General features: G+C 40.9%; 1 protein-coding gene and 73 non-coding genes across 75 annotated transcripts in view; all 74 read left to right on the top strand.

Annotated features, from left to right (window-relative positions):
• The window catches only part of LOC133952080 (F-BAR and double SH3 domains protein 2-like), a 99,882-nt gene that overhangs the window by 32,255 nt on the left and 52,034 nt on the right, over nt 1-15,593 (top strand). The gene's annotated exons all lie outside the window — the stretch shown is intronic.
• trnat-agu (transfer RNA threonine (anticodon AGU)) lies at nt 43-116 on the top strand. The gene has a single exon. It is a non-coding gene; the product is annotated as a tRNA-Thr (tRNA).
• Nucleotides 224-297, top strand: trnat-ugu (transfer RNA threonine (anticodon UGU)). The gene has a single exon. It is a non-coding gene; the product is annotated as a tRNA-Thr (tRNA).
• Nucleotides 408-481, top strand: trnat-agu (transfer RNA threonine (anticodon AGU)). The gene has a single exon. It is a non-coding gene; the product is annotated as a tRNA-Thr (tRNA).
• trnat-ugu (transfer RNA threonine (anticodon UGU)) lies at nt 589-662 on the top strand. Its single transcript has one exon. It is a non-coding gene; the product is annotated as a tRNA-Thr (tRNA).
• Nucleotides 773-846, top strand: trnai-aau (transfer RNA isoleucine (anticodon AAU)). Its single transcript has one exon. It is a non-coding gene; the product is annotated as a tRNA-Ile (tRNA).
• Nucleotides 955-1,028, top strand: trnat-agu (transfer RNA threonine (anticodon AGU)). Its single transcript has one exon. It is a non-coding gene; the product is annotated as a tRNA-Thr (tRNA).
• Nucleotides 1,136-1,209, top strand: trnat-ugu (transfer RNA threonine (anticodon UGU)). Its single transcript has one exon. It is a non-coding gene; the product is annotated as a tRNA-Thr (tRNA).
• On the top strand, nt 1,320-1,393 carry trnat-agu (transfer RNA threonine (anticodon AGU)). The gene has a single exon. It is a non-coding gene; the product is annotated as a tRNA-Thr (tRNA).
• Nucleotides 1,501-1,574, top strand: trnat-agu (transfer RNA threonine (anticodon AGU)). The gene has a single exon. It is a non-coding gene; the product is annotated as a tRNA-Thr (tRNA).
• Nucleotides 1,733-1,806, top strand: trnat-agu (transfer RNA threonine (anticodon AGU)). The gene has a single exon. It is a non-coding gene; the product is annotated as a tRNA-Thr (tRNA).
• trnat-agu (transfer RNA threonine (anticodon AGU)) lies at nt 2,097-2,170 on the top strand. Its single transcript has one exon. It is a non-coding gene; the product is annotated as a tRNA-Thr (tRNA).
• Nucleotides 2,281-2,354, top strand: trnat-agu (transfer RNA threonine (anticodon AGU)). The gene has a single exon. It is a non-coding gene; the product is annotated as a tRNA-Thr (tRNA).
• trnat-ugu (transfer RNA threonine (anticodon UGU)) lies at nt 2,465-2,538 on the top strand. Its single transcript has one exon. It is a non-coding gene; the product is annotated as a tRNA-Thr (tRNA).
• Nucleotides 2,649-2,722, top strand: trnat-agu (transfer RNA threonine (anticodon AGU)). Its single transcript has one exon. It is a non-coding gene; the product is annotated as a tRNA-Thr (tRNA).
• Nucleotides 3,017-3,090, top strand: trnat-ugu (transfer RNA threonine (anticodon UGU)). Its single transcript has one exon. It is a non-coding gene; the product is annotated as a tRNA-Thr (tRNA).
• trnat-ugu (transfer RNA threonine (anticodon UGU)) lies at nt 3,201-3,275 on the top strand. The gene has a single exon. It is a non-coding gene; the product is annotated as a tRNA-Thr (tRNA).
• On the top strand, nt 3,386-3,459 carry trnat-agu (transfer RNA threonine (anticodon AGU)). The gene has a single exon. It is a non-coding gene; the product is annotated as a tRNA-Thr (tRNA).
• trnat-ugu (transfer RNA threonine (anticodon UGU)) lies at nt 3,570-3,643 on the top strand. The gene has a single exon. It is a non-coding gene; the product is annotated as a tRNA-Thr (tRNA).
• On the top strand, nt 3,754-3,827 carry trnat-agu (transfer RNA threonine (anticodon AGU)). The gene has a single exon. It is a non-coding gene; the product is annotated as a tRNA-Thr (tRNA).
• Nucleotides 3,938-4,011, top strand: trnat-ugu (transfer RNA threonine (anticodon UGU)). The gene has a single exon. It is a non-coding gene; the product is annotated as a tRNA-Thr (tRNA).
• Nucleotides 4,122-4,195, top strand: trnat-agu (transfer RNA threonine (anticodon AGU)). The gene has a single exon. It is a non-coding gene; the product is annotated as a tRNA-Thr (tRNA).
• Nucleotides 4,490-4,563, top strand: trnat-ugu (transfer RNA threonine (anticodon UGU)). Its single transcript has one exon. It is a non-coding gene; the product is annotated as a tRNA-Thr (tRNA).
• On the top strand, nt 4,674-4,748 carry trnat-ugu (transfer RNA threonine (anticodon UGU)). The gene has a single exon. It is a non-coding gene; the product is annotated as a tRNA-Thr (tRNA).
• On the top strand, nt 4,859-4,932 carry trnat-agu (transfer RNA threonine (anticodon AGU)). The gene has a single exon. It is a non-coding gene; the product is annotated as a tRNA-Thr (tRNA).
• trnat-agu (transfer RNA threonine (anticodon AGU)) lies at nt 5,041-5,113 on the top strand. Its single transcript has one exon. It is a non-coding gene; the product is annotated as a tRNA-Thr (tRNA).
• Nucleotides 5,405-5,478, top strand: trnat-ugu (transfer RNA threonine (anticodon UGU)). Its single transcript has one exon. It is a non-coding gene; the product is annotated as a tRNA-Thr (tRNA).
• trnat-agu (transfer RNA threonine (anticodon AGU)) lies at nt 5,586-5,659 on the top strand. The gene has a single exon. It is a non-coding gene; the product is annotated as a tRNA-Thr (tRNA).
• On the top strand, nt 5,809-5,882 carry trnat-ugu (transfer RNA threonine (anticodon UGU)). The gene has a single exon. It is a non-coding gene; the product is annotated as a tRNA-Thr (tRNA).
• trnat-ugu (transfer RNA threonine (anticodon UGU)) lies at nt 6,089-6,162 on the top strand. The gene has a single exon. It is a non-coding gene; the product is annotated as a tRNA-Thr (tRNA).
• Nucleotides 6,270-6,343, top strand: trnat-ugu (transfer RNA threonine (anticodon UGU)). Its single transcript has one exon. It is a non-coding gene; the product is annotated as a tRNA-Thr (tRNA).
• Nucleotides 6,451-6,524, top strand: trnat-ugu (transfer RNA threonine (anticodon UGU)). The gene has a single exon. It is a non-coding gene; the product is annotated as a tRNA-Thr (tRNA).
• On the top strand, nt 6,635-6,708 carry trnat-agu (transfer RNA threonine (anticodon AGU)). Its single transcript has one exon. It is a non-coding gene; the product is annotated as a tRNA-Thr (tRNA).
• On the top strand, nt 7,000-7,073 carry trnat-agu (transfer RNA threonine (anticodon AGU)). The gene has a single exon. It is a non-coding gene; the product is annotated as a tRNA-Thr (tRNA).
• trnat-ugu (transfer RNA threonine (anticodon UGU)) lies at nt 7,223-7,296 on the top strand. The gene has a single exon. It is a non-coding gene; the product is annotated as a tRNA-Thr (tRNA).
• trnat-ugu (transfer RNA threonine (anticodon UGU)) lies at nt 7,503-7,576 on the top strand. The gene has a single exon. It is a non-coding gene; the product is annotated as a tRNA-Thr (tRNA).
• trnat-ugu (transfer RNA threonine (anticodon UGU)) lies at nt 7,684-7,757 on the top strand. The gene has a single exon. It is a non-coding gene; the product is annotated as a tRNA-Thr (tRNA).
• Nucleotides 7,865-7,938, top strand: trnat-ugu (transfer RNA threonine (anticodon UGU)). The gene has a single exon. It is a non-coding gene; the product is annotated as a tRNA-Thr (tRNA).
• Nucleotides 8,049-8,122, top strand: trnat-agu (transfer RNA threonine (anticodon AGU)). Its single transcript has one exon. It is a non-coding gene; the product is annotated as a tRNA-Thr (tRNA).
• Nucleotides 8,230-8,303, top strand: trnat-ugu (transfer RNA threonine (anticodon UGU)). Its single transcript has one exon. It is a non-coding gene; the product is annotated as a tRNA-Thr (tRNA).
• Nucleotides 8,414-8,487, top strand: trnat-agu (transfer RNA threonine (anticodon AGU)). The gene has a single exon. It is a non-coding gene; the product is annotated as a tRNA-Thr (tRNA).
• Nucleotides 8,782-8,855, top strand: trnat-ugu (transfer RNA threonine (anticodon UGU)). Its single transcript has one exon. It is a non-coding gene; the product is annotated as a tRNA-Thr (tRNA).
• On the top strand, nt 8,966-9,039 carry trnat-agu (transfer RNA threonine (anticodon AGU)). The gene has a single exon. It is a non-coding gene; the product is annotated as a tRNA-Thr (tRNA).
• Nucleotides 9,148-9,220, top strand: trnat-agu (transfer RNA threonine (anticodon AGU)). The gene has a single exon. It is a non-coding gene; the product is annotated as a tRNA-Thr (tRNA).
• trnat-ugu (transfer RNA threonine (anticodon UGU)) lies at nt 9,512-9,585 on the top strand. The gene has a single exon. It is a non-coding gene; the product is annotated as a tRNA-Thr (tRNA).
• trnat-agu (transfer RNA threonine (anticodon AGU)) lies at nt 9,693-9,766 on the top strand. The gene has a single exon. It is a non-coding gene; the product is annotated as a tRNA-Thr (tRNA).
• On the top strand, nt 9,916-9,989 carry trnat-ugu (transfer RNA threonine (anticodon UGU)). The gene has a single exon. It is a non-coding gene; the product is annotated as a tRNA-Thr (tRNA).
• Nucleotides 10,097-10,170, top strand: trnat-agu (transfer RNA threonine (anticodon AGU)). The gene has a single exon. It is a non-coding gene; the product is annotated as a tRNA-Thr (tRNA).
• trnai-aau (transfer RNA isoleucine (anticodon AAU)) lies at nt 10,281-10,354 on the top strand. Its single transcript has one exon. It is a non-coding gene; the product is annotated as a tRNA-Ile (tRNA).
• On the top strand, nt 10,462-10,535 carry trnat-ugu (transfer RNA threonine (anticodon UGU)). The gene has a single exon. It is a non-coding gene; the product is annotated as a tRNA-Thr (tRNA).
• On the top strand, nt 10,643-10,716 carry trnat-agu (transfer RNA threonine (anticodon AGU)). Its single transcript has one exon. It is a non-coding gene; the product is annotated as a tRNA-Thr (tRNA).
• trnat-agu (transfer RNA threonine (anticodon AGU)) lies at nt 10,827-10,900 on the top strand. The gene has a single exon. It is a non-coding gene; the product is annotated as a tRNA-Thr (tRNA).
• trnat-ugu (transfer RNA threonine (anticodon UGU)) lies at nt 11,008-11,081 on the top strand. Its single transcript has one exon. It is a non-coding gene; the product is annotated as a tRNA-Thr (tRNA).
• Nucleotides 11,189-11,262, top strand: trnat-ugu (transfer RNA threonine (anticodon UGU)). The gene has a single exon. It is a non-coding gene; the product is annotated as a tRNA-Thr (tRNA).
• trnat-ugu (transfer RNA threonine (anticodon UGU)) lies at nt 11,370-11,443 on the top strand. The gene has a single exon. It is a non-coding gene; the product is annotated as a tRNA-Thr (tRNA).
• On the top strand, nt 11,554-11,627 carry trnat-agu (transfer RNA threonine (anticodon AGU)). The gene has a single exon. It is a non-coding gene; the product is annotated as a tRNA-Thr (tRNA).
• trnat-ugu (transfer RNA threonine (anticodon UGU)) lies at nt 11,735-11,808 on the top strand. Its single transcript has one exon. It is a non-coding gene; the product is annotated as a tRNA-Thr (tRNA).
• trnat-agu (transfer RNA threonine (anticodon AGU)) lies at nt 11,919-11,992 on the top strand. Its single transcript has one exon. It is a non-coding gene; the product is annotated as a tRNA-Thr (tRNA).
• On the top strand, nt 12,287-12,360 carry trnat-ugu (transfer RNA threonine (anticodon UGU)). Its single transcript has one exon. It is a non-coding gene; the product is annotated as a tRNA-Thr (tRNA).
• On the top strand, nt 12,471-12,544 carry trnat-agu (transfer RNA threonine (anticodon AGU)). Its single transcript has one exon. It is a non-coding gene; the product is annotated as a tRNA-Thr (tRNA).
• trnat-agu (transfer RNA threonine (anticodon AGU)) lies at nt 12,653-12,725 on the top strand. The gene has a single exon. It is a non-coding gene; the product is annotated as a tRNA-Thr (tRNA).
• trnat-ugu (transfer RNA threonine (anticodon UGU)) lies at nt 13,017-13,090 on the top strand. The gene has a single exon. It is a non-coding gene; the product is annotated as a tRNA-Thr (tRNA).
• On the top strand, nt 13,198-13,271 carry trnat-ugu (transfer RNA threonine (anticodon UGU)). The gene has a single exon. It is a non-coding gene; the product is annotated as a tRNA-Thr (tRNA).
• Nucleotides 13,379-13,452, top strand: trnat-ugu (transfer RNA threonine (anticodon UGU)). The gene has a single exon. It is a non-coding gene; the product is annotated as a tRNA-Thr (tRNA).
• On the top strand, nt 13,563-13,636 carry trnat-agu (transfer RNA threonine (anticodon AGU)). Its single transcript has one exon. It is a non-coding gene; the product is annotated as a tRNA-Thr (tRNA).
• Nucleotides 13,744-13,817, top strand: trnat-ugu (transfer RNA threonine (anticodon UGU)). The gene has a single exon. It is a non-coding gene; the product is annotated as a tRNA-Thr (tRNA).
• On the top strand, nt 13,928-14,001 carry trnat-agu (transfer RNA threonine (anticodon AGU)). Its single transcript has one exon. It is a non-coding gene; the product is annotated as a tRNA-Thr (tRNA).
• On the top strand, nt 14,296-14,369 carry trnat-ugu (transfer RNA threonine (anticodon UGU)). The gene has a single exon. It is a non-coding gene; the product is annotated as a tRNA-Thr (tRNA).
• trnat-agu (transfer RNA threonine (anticodon AGU)) lies at nt 14,480-14,553 on the top strand. Its single transcript has one exon. It is a non-coding gene; the product is annotated as a tRNA-Thr (tRNA).
• trnat-agu (transfer RNA threonine (anticodon AGU)) lies at nt 14,662-14,734 on the top strand. The gene has a single exon. It is a non-coding gene; the product is annotated as a tRNA-Thr (tRNA).
• Nucleotides 14,845-14,918, top strand: trnat-agu (transfer RNA threonine (anticodon AGU)). The gene has a single exon. It is a non-coding gene; the product is annotated as a tRNA-Thr (tRNA).
• trnat-ugu (transfer RNA threonine (anticodon UGU)) lies at nt 15,026-15,099 on the top strand. Its single transcript has one exon. It is a non-coding gene; the product is annotated as a tRNA-Thr (tRNA).
• On the top strand, nt 15,210-15,283 carry trnat-agu (transfer RNA threonine (anticodon AGU)). The gene has a single exon. It is a non-coding gene; the product is annotated as a tRNA-Thr (tRNA).
• Nucleotides 15,434-15,507, top strand: trnat-ugu (transfer RNA threonine (anticodon UGU)). Its single transcript has one exon. It is a non-coding gene; the product is annotated as a tRNA-Thr (tRNA).

Raw genomic sequence — 15,593 nt, 5'->3', positions numbered from 1 at the left:
CTGTCATATAGTGTTTTTACATCAATCAAGCCACATTGTAGAGGTGCTGTGGCTTAGTTGGTCAAAGTGCCTGTCTAGTAAACAGGAGATCCTGGGTTCAAATCCCAGCAGTGCCTTTTAACCAGTCAAGTGTTGTTTGTTTCCCTTCTGATTTATTTCATCTAACTTCTGCTTGTTGGTCCTGTCATATATTGTTGTTTCATCAATTACTCCAGCCAAAACAGGCGCTGTGGCTTAGTTGGTGAAAGTGCCTGTCTTGTAAACAGGAGATCCTGGGTTCAAATCCCAGCATTGCCTTTTAACCAGGCTAGCGTAGTTGTTTCTTTCCCTTCTGATTTAGTTTATCTAATTTCTGCTAGTTGGTCCTGTCATACATTGTCTTTTCATGAATTTAGCCACATTGTAGAGGTGCTGTGGCTGAGTTGGTCAAAGTGCCTGTCTAGTAAACAGGAGATCCTGGGTTCAAATCCCAGCAGTGCCTTTTAACCAGACAAGTGTAGTTTGTTTCCCTTCTGATTTAGTTCATCTAACTTCTGCTTGTTGGTCCTGTCATATATTGTTGTTTCATCAATTACTCCAGCCAAAACAGGCGCTGTGCCTTAGTTGGTGAAAGTGCCTGTCTTGTAAACAGGAGATCCTGGGTTCAAATCCCAGCATTGCCTTTTAACCAGGCTAGCGTAGTTGTTTCTTTCCCTTCTGATTTAGTTTATCTAATTTCTGCTAGTTTGTCCTGTCATATAGTGTCTTTACATCAATCAAGCCACATTGTAGAGGTGCTGTGGCTTAGTTGGTCAAAGTGCCTGTCTAATAAACAGGAGATCATGGGTTCAAATCCCATTAGTGCCTTTTAACCAGTCAAGTGTTGTTTGTTTCCCTTCTGGTTTTCGTTCATGTAATTTCTGCTAGTTGGTCCTGTCATATAGTGTTTTTTCATCATTCAAGCCACATTGTAGAGGTGCTGTGGCTTAGTTGGTCAAAGTGCCTGTCTAGTAAACAGGAGATCCTGGGTTCAAATCCCAGCAGTGCCTTTTAACCAGTCAAGTGTTGTTTGTTTCCCTTCTGATTGAGATCATCTAACTTCTGCTTGTTGGTCCTGTCATATATTGTTGTTTCATCAATTAGTCCAGCCAAAACCGGCGCTGTGGCTTAGTTGGTGAAAGTGCCTGTCTTGTAAACAGGAGATCCTGGGTTCAAATCCCAGCATTGCCTTTTAACCAGGCTGGCGTAGTTGTTTCTTTCCCTTCTGATTTAGTTTATCTAATTTTTGCTAGTTGGTCCTGTCATACATTGTATTTTCATGAATTTAGCCACATTGTAGAGGTGCTGTGGCTTAGTTGGTCAAAGTGCCTGTCTAGTAAACAGGAGATCCTGGGTTCAAATCCCAGCAGTGCCTTTTAACCAGACAAGTGTAGTTTGTTTCCCTTCTGATTTAGTTCTTCTAACTTCTGCTTGTTGGTCCTGTCATATATTGTTGTTTCATCAATTACTCCAGCCAAAACAGGCGCTGTGGCTTAGTTGGTCAAAGTGCCTGTCTAGTAAACAGGAGATCCTGGGTTCAAATCCCAGCAGTGCCTTTTTTTTAAACAGGAGATCCTGGGCTCAAATCCCAGCAGTGCCTTTTAACCAGTCAAGCGTAGGTGTTGCTTTCCCTTGTGATTTAGTTCAACTACTTTCTGCTAGTTTGTCCTATCATATAGTGTCTTTACATCAAGCAAGCAAGCTACATTGTAGAGGTGCTGTGGCTTAGTTGGTCAAAGTGCCTGTCTAGTAAACAGGAGATCCTGGGTTCAAATCCGAGCAGTGCCTTTTCCCCAGTCAAGTGTAGTTTGTTTCCCTTCTGATTTAGTTCATCTAATTTCTGCTAGTTTGTCCTGTCACATAGTGTCTTTACATCAATCAAGCCACATTGTAGAGGTTCTGTGGCTTAGTTGGTCAAAGTGCCTATCTAGTAAACAGGAGATTCTGGCTTCAAATCCCAGCAGTGCCTTTTAACCAGTCAAGCGTAGTTGTTTCTTTCCCTTCTGATTTATTTTATATAATTTCTGCTAGTTAGTCCTATCATATAGTGTCTTTACATCAATGAACCACATTATAGAGGTGCTGTGGCTTAGTTGGTCAAAGTGCCTGTCTAGTAAACAGGAGATCCTGGGTTCAAATCCCAGCAGTGCCTTTTAACCAGTCAAGCGTAGTTGTTGCTTTCCCTTGTGATTTAGTTTAACAATTTTCTGCTAGTTTGTCCTATCATATAGTGTCTTTACATCAATCAAGCCATATTGTAGAGGTGCTGTGGCTTAGTTGGTCAAAGTGCCTGTCTAGTAAACAGGAGATCCTGGGTTCAAATCCCAGCAGTGCCTTTTAACCAGTCAAGCGTAGTTGTTTCTTTCCCTTCTGATTTAGTTTATATAATTTCTGCTAGTTTGTCCTATCATATAGTGTCTTTACATCAATCAAGTCACATTGTAGAGGTGCTTTGGCTTAGTTGGTGAAAGTGCCTGTCTTGTAAACAAGAGATCCTGGGTTCAAATCCCAGCAGTGCCTTTTAACCAGTCAAGCGTAGGTGTTGCTTTCCCTTGTGATTTAGTTTAACTATTTTCTGCTAGTTTGTCCTATCATATAGTGTCTTTACATCAATCAAGTCACATTGTAGAGGTGCTGTGGCTTAGTTGGTCAAAGTGCCTGTCTAGTAAACAGGAGATCCTGGGTTCAAATCCCAGCAGTGCCTTTTAAACAGGCTAGCGTATTTGTTTCTTTCCCTTCTGATTTAGTTTATCTAATTTCTGCTAGTTGGTCCTGTCATAAATTGTCTTTTCATGGATTTACCCACATTATAGATGTGCTGTAGCTTAGTTTGTCAAACTGCTAGTCTAGTAAACAGGAGATCCTGGGTTCAAATCCTAGCAGTGCCTTTTAACCAGTCAAGCTTTGTTGTTTCTTTCCCTTATGATTTAGTTTATCTAATTTTTGCTAGTTGGTCCTGTCATATATTGTTGTTTCATCAATTATTCCAGGCAAAACAGGCGCTGTGGCTTAGTTGGTGAAAGTGCCTGTCTTGTAAACAGGAGATCCTGGGTTCAAATCCCAGCAGTGCCTTTTAACCAGTCAAGCTTTGTTGTTTCTTTCCCTTATGATTTAGTTTATCTAATTTCTGCTAGTTGGTCCTGTCATATATTGTTGTTTCATCAATTATTCCAGGCAAAACAGGCGCTGTGGTTTAGTTGGTTAAAGTGCCTGTCTTGTAAACAGGAGTACCATGGGTTCAAATCCCAGCAGTGCCTTTTAACAAGTCAAGCGTAGGTGTTGCCTTCCCTTGTGATTTAGTTTAACTATTTTCTGCTAGTTTGTCCTATCATATAGTGTCATTACATCAATCAAGCCATATTGTAGAGGTGCTGTGGCTTAGTTGGTCAAAGTGCCTGTCTAGTAAACAGGAGATCCTGGGTTCAAATCCCAGCAGTGCCTTTTAAACAGGCTAGCGTATTTGTTTCTTTCCCTTCTGATTTAGTTTATCTAATTTCTGCTAGTTGGTCCTGTCATATATTGTTGTTTCATCAATTATTCCAGGCAAAACAGGCGCTGTGGCTTAGTTGGTGAAAGTGCCTGTCTTGTAAACAGGAGATCCTGGGTTCAAATCCCAGCAGTGCCTTTTAACCAGTCAAGTGTAGGTGTTGCTTTCCCTTGTGATTTAGTTTAACAATTTTCTGCTAGTTTGTCCTATCATATAGTGTCTTTACATCAATCAAGCCATATTGTAGAGGTGCTGTGGCTTAGTTGGTCAAAGTGCCTGTCTAGTAAACAGGAGATCCTGGGTTCAAATCCCAGCAGTGCCTTTTAACCAGTCAAGCGTAGTTGTTTCTTTCCCTTCTGATTTAGTTTATATAATTTCTGCTAGTTTGTCCTATCATATAGTGTCTTTACATCAATCAAGTCACATTGTAGAGGTGCTTTGGCTTAGTTGGTGAAAGTGCCTGTCTTGTAAACAAGAGATCCTGGGTTCAAATCCCAGCAGTGCCTTTTAACCAGTCAAGCGTAGGTGTTGCTTTCCCTTGTGATTTAGTTTAACTATTTTCTGCTAGTTTGTCCTATCATATAGTGTCTTTACATCAATCAAGTCACATTGTAGAGGTGCTGTGGCTTAGTTGGTCAAAGTGCCTGTCTAGTAAACAGGAGATCCTGGGTTCAAATCCCAGCAGTGCCTTTTAAACAGGCTAGCGTATTTGTTTCTTTCCCTTCTGATTTAGTTTATCTAATTTCTGCTAGTTGGTCCTGTCATAAATTGTCTTTTCATGGATTTACCCACATTATAGATGTGCTGTAGCTTAGTTTGTCAAACTGCTAGTCTAGTAAACAGGAGATCCTGGGTTCAAATCCTAGCAGTGCCTTTTAACCAGTCAAGCTTTGTTGTTTCTTTCCCTTATGATTTAGTTTATCTAATTTTTGCTAGTTGGTCCTGTCATATATTGTTGTTTCATCAATTATTCCAGGCAAAACAGGCGCTGTGGCTTAGTTGGTGAAAGTGCCTGTCTTGTAAACAGGAGATCCTGGGTTCAAATCCCAGCAGTGCCTTTTAACCAGTCAAGCTTTGTTGTTTCTTTCCCTTATGATTTAGTTTATCTAATTTCTGCTAGTTGGTCCTGTCATATATTGTTGTTTCATCAATTATTCCAGGCAAATCAGGCGCTGTGGTTTAGTTGGTTAAAGTGCCTGTCTTGTAAACAGGAGTACCATGGGTTCAAATCCCAGCAGTGCCTTTTAACAAGTCAAGCGTAGGTGTTGCCTTCCCTTGTGATTTAGTTTAACTATTTTCTGCTAGTTTGTCCTATCATATAGTGTCATTACATCAATCAAGCCATATTGTAGAGGTGCTGTGGCTTAGTTGGTCAAAGTGCCTGTCTAGTAAACAGGATATCCTGGGTTCAAATCCCAGCAGTGCCTTTTCCCCAGTCAAGTGTTGTTTGTTTCCCTTCTGATTTCTTTCATATAATTTCTGCTAGTTGGTCCTGTCATACATTGTCTTTTCATCAATTTAGCCTCATTATAGATGCGCTGTAGCTTAGTTGGTCAAAGTGCCTGTCTAGTAAACAGGAGATCCTGGGTTCAAATCCCACCAGTTCCTTTTAACCAGGCAAGCGTAGTTGTTTCTTTCCGTTCTGATTTAGTTTATCTAATTTCTGCTAGTTTGTCCTGTCATATAGTGTGTTTACATCAATCAAGTCACATTTTAGAGGTGCTGTGGCTTAGTTGGTCAAAGTGCCTCTCTAGTAAACAGGAGATCCTGGGTTCAAATCCCAGCATTGCCTTTTCCCCAGTCAAGTGTTGTTTGTTTCCCTTCTGATTTAGTTCATCTAACTTCTGCTTGTTGGTCCTGTCATATATTGTTGTTTCATCAATTATTCCAGGCAAAACAGGCGCTGAGGCTTAGTTGGTGAAAGTGCCTGTCTTGTAAACAGGAGATCCTGGGTTCAAATCCCAGCAGTGCCTTTTCCCAAGTCAAGTGTTGGTTTTTTCCCTTCTGATTTCGTTCATGTAATTTCTGCTAGTTGGTCCTGTCATATAGTGTCTTTACATCAATCAAGCCACATTGTAGAGGTGCTGTGGCTTAGTTGGTCAAAGTGCCTGTCTAGTAAACAGGAGATCCTGGGTTCAAATCCCAGCAGAGCCTTTTTTAAACAGGAGATCCTGGGTTCAAATCCCAGCAGTGCCTTTTAACCAGTCAATCTTTTTTTCTTTCCCTTATTATTTAGTTTATCTAATTTCTGCTAGTTGGTCCTGTCATATATTGTTGTTTCATCAATTATTCCAGGCAAAACAGGCGCTGTGGCTTAGTTGGTGAAAGTGCCTGTCTTGTAAACAGGAGATCCTGGGTTCAAATCCCAGCAGTGCCTTTTCCCCAGTCAGGTGTTGTTTGTTTCCCTTCTGATTTATTTCATCTAATTTCTGCTAGTTGGTCCTGTCATACATTGTCTTTTCATCAATTTAGCCTCATTATAGATGCGCTGTAGCTTAGTTGGTCAAAGTGCCTGTCTAGTAAACAGGAGATCCTGGGTTCAAATCATATATTGTTGTTTCATCAATTATTCCAGGCAAAACAGGCGCTGTGGCTTAGTTGGTGAAAGTGCCTGTCTTGTAAACAGGAGATCCTGGGTTCAAATCCCAGCAGTGCCTTTTCCCCAGTCAAGTGTTGTTTTTTTCCCTTCTGATTTCGTTCATGTAATTTCTGCTTGTTGGTCCTGTCATATATTGTTGTTTCATCAATTACTCCAGCCAAAACAGGCGCTGTGGCTTAGTTGGTGAAAGTGCCTGTCTTGTAAACAGGAGATCCTGGGTTCAAATCCCAGCATTGCCTTTTAACCAGTCAAGTGTTGTTTGTTTCCCTTCTGATTTAGTTCATCGAACTTCTGCTTGTTGGTCCTGTCATATATTGTTGTTTCATCAATTACTCCAGCCAAAACAGGCGCTGTGGCTTAGTTGGTGAAAGTGCCTGTCTTGTAAACAGGAGATCCTGGGTTCAAATCCCAGCAGTGCCTTTTAACCAGTGAAGCGTGTGTTTTGCTTTCCCTTGTGATTTAGTTTAACTATTTTCTGCTAGTTTGTCCTATCATATAGTGTCTTTACATCAATCAAGCCCTATTGTAGAGGTGCTGTGGCTTAGTTGGTCAAAGTGCCTGTCTAGTAAACAGGAGATCCTGGGTTCAAATCCCAGCAGTGCCTTTTAAACAGGCTAGCGTATTTGTTTCTTTCCCTTCTGATTTAGTTTATCTAATTTCTGCTAGTTGGTCCTGTCATAAATTGTCTTTTCATGGATTTACCCACATTATAGATGTGCTGTAGCTTAGTTTGTCAAACTGCTAGTCTAGTAAACAGGAGATCCTGGGTTCAAATCCCAGCAGTGCCTTTTAACCAGTCAAGTGTTGTTTTTTTCCCTTCTGATTTCGTTCATGTAATTTCTGCTAGTTGGTCCTGTCATATAGTGTCTTTACATCAATCAAGCCACATTGTAGAGGTGCTGTGGCTTAGTTGGTCAAAGTGCCTGTCTAGTAAACAGGAGATCCTGGGTTCAAATCCCAGCAGAGCCTTTTTTAAACAGGAGATCCTGGGTTCAAATCCCAGCAGTGCCTTTTAACCAGTCAATCTTTTTTTCTTTCCCTTATTATTTAGTTTATCTAATTTCTGCTAGTTGGTCCTGTCATATATTGTTGTTTCATCAATTATTCCAGGCAAAACAGGCGCTGTGGCTTAGTTGGTGAAAGTGCCTGTCTTGTAAACAGGAGATCCTGGGTTCAAATCCCAGCAGTGCCTTTTCCCCAGTCAGGTGTTGTTTGTTTCCCTTCTGATTTATTTCATCTAATTTCTGCTAGTTGGTCCTGTCATACATTGTCTTTTCATCAATTTAGCCTCATTATAGATGCGCTGTAGCTTAGTTGGTCAAAGTGCCTGTCTAGTAAACAGGAGATCCTGGGTTCAAATCATATATTGTTGTTTCATCAATTATTCCAGGCAAAACAGGCGCTGTGGCTTAGTTGGTGAAAGTGCCTGTCTTGTAAACAGGAGATCCTGGGTTCAAATCCCAGCAGTGCCTTTTCCCCAGTCAAGTGTTGTTTTTTTCCCTTCTGATTTCGTTCATGTAATTTCTGCTTGTTGGTCCTGTCATATATTGTTGTTTCATCAATTACTCCAGCCAAAACAGGCGCTGTGGCTTAGTTGGTGAAAGTGCCTGTCTTGTAAACAGGAGATCCTGGGTTCAAATCCCAGCATTGCCTTTTAACCAGTCAAGTGTTGTTTGTTTCCCTTCTGATTTAGTTCATCGAACTTCTGCTTGTTGGTCCTGTCATATATTGTTGTTTCATCAATTACTCCAGCCAAAACAGGCGCTGTGGCTTAGTTGGTGAAAGTGCCTGTCTTGTAAACAGGAGATCCTGGGTTCAAATCCCAGCATTGCCTTTTAACCAGGCTAGCGTAGTTGTTTCTTTCCCTTCTGATTTAGTTTATCTAATTTCTGCTAGTTTGTCCTGTCATATAGTGTCTTTACATCAATCAAGCCACATTGTAGAGGTGCTGTGGCTTAGTTGGTCAAAGTGCCTGTCTAGTAAACAGGAGATCCTGGGTTCAAATCCCAGCAGTGCCTTTTAACCAGACAAGCTTTGTTTCTTTCCCTTATTATTTAGTTTATCTAATTTCTGCTAGTTGGTCCTGTCATATATTGTTGTTTCATCAATTATTCTAGGCAAAACAGGCGCTGTGGCTTAGTTGGTGAAAGTGCCTGTCTTGTAAACAGGAGATCCTGGGTTCAAATCCCAGCAGTGCCTTTTAACCAGTGAAGCGTGTGTTTTGCTTTCCCTTGTGATTTAGTTTAACTATTTTCTGCTAGTTTGTCCTATCATATAGTGTCTTTACATCAATCAAGCCCTATTGTAGAGGTGCTGTGGCTTAGTTGGTCAAAGTGCCTGTCTAGTAAACAGGAGATCCTGGGTTCAAATCCCAGCAGTGCCTTTTAAACAGGCTAGCGTATTTGTTTCTTTCCCTTCTGATTTAGTTTATCTAATTTCTGCTAGTTGGTCCTGTCATAAATTGTCTTTTCATGGATTTACCCACATTATAGATGTGCTGTAGCTTAGTTTGTCAAACTGCTAGTCTAGTAAACAGGAGATCCTGGGTTCAAATCCCAGCAGTGCCTTTTAACCAGTCAAGCTTTGTTGTTTCTTTCCCTTATGATTTAGTTTATCTAATTTTTGCTAGTTGGTCCTGTCATATATTGTTGTTTCATCAATTATTCCAGGCAAAACAGGCGCTGTGGCTTAGTTGGTGAAAGTGCCTGTCTTGTAAACAGGAGATCCTGGGTTCAAATCCCAGCAGTGCCTTTTAACCAGTCAAGCGTAGGTGTTGCCTTCCCTTGTGATTTAGTTTAACTATTTTCTGCTAGTTTGTCCTATCATATAGTGTCTTTACATCAATCAAGCCATATTTTAGAGGTGCTGTGGCTTAGTTGGTCAAAGTGCCTGTCTAGTAAACAGGATATCCTGGGTTCAAATCCCAGCAGTGCCTTTTCCCCAGTCAAGTGTTGTTTGTTTCCCTTCTGATTTCTTTCATCTAATTTCTGCTAGTTGGTCCTGTCATACATTGTCTTTTCATCAATTTAGCCTCATTATAGATGCGCTGTAGCTTAGTTGGTCAAAGTGCCTGTCTAGTAAACAGGAGATCCTGGGTTCAAATCCCACCAGTTCCTTTTAACCAGGCAAGCGTAGTTGTTTCTTTCCGTTCTGATTTAGTTTATCTAATTTCTGCTAGTTTGTCCTGTCATATAGTGAGTTTACATCAATCAAGTCACATTTCAGAGGTGCTCTGGCTTAGTTGGTCAAAGTGCCTCTCTAGTAAACAGGAGATCCTGGGTTCAAATCCCAGCATTGCCTTTTCCCCAGTCAAGTGTTGTTTGTTTCCCTTCTGATTTAGTTCATCTAACTTCTGCTTGTTGGTCCTGTCATATATTGTTGTTTCATCAATTATTCCAGGCAAAACAGGCGCTGTGGCTTAGTTGGTGAAAGTGCCTGTCTTGTAAACAGGAGATCCTGGGTTCAAATCCCAGCAGTGCCTTTTCCCAAGTCAAGTGTTGTTTTTTTCCCTTCTGATTTCGTTCATGTAATTTCTGCTAGTTGGTCCTGTCATATAGTGTCTTTACATCAATCAAGCCACATTGTAGAGGTGCTGTGGCTTAGTTGGTCAAAGTGCCTGTCTAGTAAACAGGAGATCCTGGGTTCAAATCCCAGCAGTGCCTTTTTTTAAACAGGAGATCCTGGGTTCAAATCCCAGCAGTGCCTTTTAACCAGTCAAGCTTTGTTTCTTTCCTTATTATTTAGTTTATCTAATTTCTGCTAGTTGGTCCTGTCATATATTGTTGTTTCATCAATTATTCCAGGCAAAACAGGCGCTGTGGCTTAGTTGGTGAAAGTGCCTGTCTTGTAAACAGGAGATCCTGGGTTCAAATCCCAGCATTGCCTTTTCCCCAGTCAAGTGTTGTTTGTTTCCCTTCTTATTTATTTCATCTAATTTCTGCTAGTTGGTCCTGTCATACATTGTCTTTTCATCAATTTAGCCTCATTATAGATGCGCTGTAGCTTAGTTGGTCAAAGTGCCTGTCTAGTAAACAGGAGATCCTGGGTTCAAATCCCACCAGTGCCTTTTAACCAGGCAAGCGTAGTTGTTTCTTTCCCTTCTGATTTAGTTTATCTAATTTCTGCTAGTTTGTCCTGTCATATAGTGTGTATACATCAATCAAGTCACATTTTGCAGGTGCTGTGGCTTAGTTGGTCAAAGTGCCTGTCTAATAAACAGGAGATCCTGGGTTCAAATCCCAGCATTGCCTTTTCCCCAGTCAAGTGGTGTTTGTTTCCCTTCTGATTTAGTTCATCTAACTTCTGCTTATTGGTCCTGTCATATATTGTTGTTTCATCAATTATTCCAGGCAAAACAGGCGCTGTGGCTTAGTTGGTGAAAGTGCCTGTCTTGTAAACAGGAGATCCTGGGTTCAAATCCCAGCAGTGCCTTTTCCCCAGTCAAGTGTTGTTTGTTTCCCTTCTTATTTATTTCATCTAATTTCTGCTAGTTGGTCCTGTCATACATTGTCTTTTCATCAATTTAGCCTCATTATAGATGCGCTGTAGCTTAGTTGGTCAAAGTGCCTGTCTAGTAAACAGGAGATCCTGGGTTCAAATCCCACCAGTGCCTTTTAACCAGGCAAGCGTAGTTGTTTCTTTCCCTTCTGATTTAGTTTATCTAATTTCTGCTAGTTTGTCCTGTCATATAGTGTGTATACATCAATCAAGTCACATTTTGCAGGTGCTGTGGCTTAGTTGGTCAAAGTGCCTGTCTAGTAAACAGGAGATCCTGGGTTCAAATCCCAGCATTGCCTTTTCCCCAGTCAAGTGTTGTTTGTTTCCCTTCTGATTTAGTTCATCTAACTTCTGCTTGTTGGTCCTGTCATATATTGTTGTTTCATCAATTATTCCAGGCAAAACAGGCGCTGTGGCTTAGTTGGTGAAAGTGCCTGTCTTGTAAACAGGAGATCCTGGGTTCAAATCCCAGCAGTGCCTTTTCCCCAGTCAAGTGTTGTTTTTTTCCCTTCTGATTTCGTTCATGTAATTTCTGCTTGTTGGTCCTGTCATATATTGTTGTTTCATCAATTACTCCAGCCAAAACAGGCGCTGTGGCTTAGTTGGTGAAAGTGCCTGTCTTGTAAACAGGAGATCCTGGGTTCAAATCCCAGCATTGCCTTTTAACCAGTCAAGTGTTGTTTGTTTCCCTTCTGATTTAGTTCATCGAACTTCTGCTTGTTGGTCCTGTCATATATTGTTGTTTCATCAATTACTCCAGCCAAAACAGGCGCTGTGGCTTAGTTGGTGAAAGTGCCTGTCTTGTAAACAGGAGATCCTGGGTTCAAATCCCAGCATTGCCTTTTAACCAGGCTAGCGTAGTTGTTTCTTTCCCTTCTGATTTAGTTTATCTAATTTCTGCTAGTTTGTCCTGTCATATAGTGTCTTTACATCAATCAAGCCACATTGTAGAGGTGCTGTGGCTTAGTTGGTCAAAGTGCCTGTCTAGTAAACAGGAGATCCTGGGTTCAAATCCCAGCAGTGCCTTTTAACCAGACAAGCTTTGTTTCTTTCCCTTATTATTTAGTTTATCTAATTTCTGCTAGTTGGTCCTGTCATATATTGTTGTTTCATCAATTATTCTAGGCAAAACAGGCGCTGTGGCTTAGTTGGTGAAAGTGCCTGTCTTGTAAACAGGAGATCCTGGGTTCAAATCCCAGCAGTGCCTTTTAACCAGTGAAGCGTGTGTTTTGCTTTCCCTTGTGATTTAGTTTAACTATTTTCTGCTAGTTTGTCCTATCATATAGTGTCTTTACATCAATCAAGCCCTATTGTAGAGGTGCTGTGGCTTAGTTGGTCAAAGTGCCTGTCTAGTAAACAGGAGATCCTGGGTTCAAATCCCAGCAGTGCCTTTTAAACAGGCTAGCGTATTTGTTTCTTTCCCTTCTGATTTAGTTTATCTAATTTCTGCTAGTTGGTCCTGTCATAAATTGTCTTTTCATGGATTTACCCACATTATAGATGTGCTGTAGCTTAGTTTGTCAAACTGCTAGTCTAGTAAACAGGAGATCCTGGGTTCAAATCCCAGCAGTGCCTTTTAACCAGTCAAGCTTTGTTGTTTCTTTCCCTTATGATTTAGTTTATCTAATTTTTGCTAGTTGGTCCTGTCATATATTGTTGTTTCATCAATTATTCCAGGCAAAACAGGCGCTGTGGCTTAGTTGGTGAAAGTGCCTGTCTTGTAAACAGGAGATCCTGGGTTCAAATCCCAGCAGTGCCTTTTAACCAGTCAAGCGTAGGTGTTGCCTTCCCTTGTGATTTAGTTTAACTATTTTCTGCTAGTTTGTCCTATCATATAGTGTCTTTACATCAATCAAGCCATATTGTAGAGGTGCTGTGGCTTAGTTGGTCAAAGTGCCTGTCTAGTAAACAGGATATCCTGGGTTCAAATCCCAGCAGTGCCTTTTCCCCAGTCAAGTGTTGTTTGTTTCCCTTCTGATTTCTTTCATCTAATTTCTGCTAGTTGGTCCTGTCATACATTGTCTTTTCATCAATTTAGCCTCATTATAGATGCGCTGTAGCTTAGTTGGTCAAAGTGCCTGTCTAGTAAACAGGAGATCCTGGGTTCAAATCCCACCAGTTCCTTTTAACCAGGCAAGCGTAGTTGTTTCTTTCTGTTCTGATTTAGTTTATCTAATTTCTGCTAGTTTGTCCTGTCATATAGTGAGTTTACATCAATCAAGTCACATTTTAGAGGTGCTGTGGCTTAGTTGGTCAAAGTGCCTCTCTAGTAAACAGGAGATCCTGGGTTCAAATCCCAGCATTGCCTTTTCCCCAGTCAAGTGTTGTTTGTTTCCCTTCTGATTTAGTTCATCTAACTTCTGCTTGTTGGTCCTGTCATATATTGTTGTTTCATCAATTATTCCAGGCAAAACAGGCGCTGTGGCTTAGTTGGTGAAAGTGCCTGTCTTGTAAACAGGAGATCCTGGGTTCAAATCCCAGCAGTGCCTTTTCCCCAGTCAAGTGTTGTTTTTTTCCCTTCTGATTTCGTTCATGTAATTTCTGCTTGTTGGTCCTGTCATATATTGTTGTTTCATCAATTACTCCAGCCAAAACAGGCGCTGTGGCTTAGTTGGTGAAAGTGCCTGTCTTGTAAACAGGAGATCCTGGGTTCAAATCCCAGCATTGCCTTTTAACCAGTCAAGTGTTGTTTGTTTCCCTTCTGATTTAGTTCATCGAACTTCTGCTTGTTGGTCCTGTCATATATTGTTGTTTCATCAATTACTCCAGCCAAAACAGGCGCTGTGGCTTAGTTGGTGAAAGTGCCTGTCTTGTAAACAGGAGATCCTGGGTTCAAATCCCAGCATTGCCTTTTAACCAGGCTAGCGTAGTTGTTTCTTTCCCTTCTGATTTAGTTTATCTAATTTCTGCTAGTTTGTCCTGTCATATAGTGTCTTTACATCAATCAAGCCACATTGTAGAGGTGCTGTGGCTTAGTTGGTCAAAGTGCCTGTCTAGTAAACAGGAGATCCTGGGTTCAAATCCCAGCAGTGCCTTTTAACCAGACAAGCTTTGTTTCTTTCCCTTATTATTTAGTTTATCTAATTTCTGCTAGTTGGTCCTGTCATATATTGTTGTTTCATCAATTATTCTAGGCAAAACAGGCGCTGTGGCTTAGTTGGTGAAAGTGCCTGTCTTGTAAACAGGAGATCCTGGGTTCAAATCCCAGCAGTGCCTTTTAACCAGTGAAGCGTGTGTTTTGCTTTCCCTTGTGATTTAGTTTAACTATTTTCTGCTAGTTTGTCCTATCATATAGTGTCTTTACATCAATCAAGCCCTATTGTAGAGGTGCTGTGGCTTAGTTGGTCGAAGTGCCTGTCTAGTAAACAGGAGATCCTGGGTTCAAATCCCAGCAGTGCCTTTTAAACAGGCTAGCGTATTTGTTTCTTTCCCTTCTGATTTAGTTTATCTAATTTCTGCTAGTTGGTCCTGTCATAAATTGTCTTTTCATGGATTTACCCACATTATAGATGTGCTGTAGCTTAGTTTGTCAAACTGCTAGTCTAGTAAACAGGAGATCCTGGGTTCAATTCCCAGCAGTGCCTTTTAACCAGTCAAGCTTTGTTGTTTCTTTCCCTTATGATTTCGTTTATCTAATTTTTGCTAGTTGGTCCTGTCATATATTGTTGTTTCATCAATTATTCCAGGCAAAACAGGCGCTGTGGCTTAGTTGGTGAAAGTGCCTGTCTTGTAAACAGGAGATCCTGGGTTCAAATCCCAGCAGTGCCTTTTAACCAGTCAAGCGTAGGTGTTGCCTTCCCTTGTGATTTAGTTTAATTATTTTCTGCTAGTTTGTCCTATCATATAGTGTCTTTAAATCAATCAAGCCATATTGTAGAGGTGCTGTGGCTTAGTTGGTCAAAGTGCCTGTCTAGTAAACAGGATATCCTGGGTTCAAATCCCAGCAGTGCCTTTTCCCCAGTCAAGTGTTGTTTGTTTCCCTTCTGATTTCTTTCATCTAATTTCTGCTAGTTGGTCCTGTCATACATTGTCTTTTCATCAATTTAGCCTCATTATAGATGCGCTGTAGCTTAGTTGGTCAAAGTGCCTGTCTAGTAAACAGGAGATCCTGGGTTCAAATCCCACCAGTTCCTTTTAACCAGGCAAGCGTAGTTGTTTCTTTCCGTTCTGATTTAGTTTATCTAATTTCTGCTAGTTTGTCCTGTCATATAGTGAGTTTACATCAATCAACTCACATTTTAGAGGTGCTGTGGCTTAGTTGGTCAAAGTGCCTGTCTAGTAAACAGGAGATCCTGGGTTCAAATCCCAGCATTGCCTTTTCCCCAGTCAAGTGTTGTTTGTTTCCCTTCTGATTTATTTCATCTAACTTCTGCTTGTTGGTACTGTCATATATTGTTGTTTCATCAATTATTCCAGGCAAAACAGGCGCTGTGGCTTAGTTGGTGAAAGTGCCTGTCTTGTAAACAGGAGATCCTGGGTTCAAATCCCACCAGTTCCTTTTAACCAGGCAAGCGTAGTTGTTTTTTTCCCTTCTGATTTCGTTCATGTAATTTCTGCTAGTTGGTCCTGTCATATAGTGTCTTTACATCAATCAAGCCACATTGTAGAGGTGCTGTGGCTTAGTTGGTCAAAGTGCCTGTCTAGTAAACAGGAGATCCTGGGTTCAAATCCCAGCAGTGCCTTTTTTTTAAACAGGAGATCCTGGGTTCAAATCCCAGCAGTGCCTTTTAACCAGTCAAGCTTTGTTTCTTTCCTTATTATTTAGTTTATCTAATTTCTGCTAGTTGGTCCTGTCATATATTGTTGTTTCATCAATTATTCCAGGCAAAACAGGCGCTGTGGCTTAGTTGGTGAAAGTGCCTGTCTTGTAAACAGGAGATCCTGGGTTCAAATCCCAGCAGTGCCTTTTAACCAGACAAGTGTAGTTTGTTTCCCTTCTGATTTAGTTCATCTAACTTATGCTTGTTGGTCCTGTCATATATTGTTGTTTCA

The sequence above is a fragment of the Platichthys flesus genome, chromosome 4 (genome assembly GCF_949316205.1).
Source record: "Platichthys flesus chromosome 4, fPlaFle2.1, whole genome shotgun sequence".
NCBI classification, from domain to species: Eukaryota; Metazoa; Chordata; class Actinopteri; order Pleuronectiformes; family Pleuronectidae; genus Platichthys; species Platichthys flesus.
This window is presented reverse-complemented; position numbering and strand designations above follow the sequence as displayed.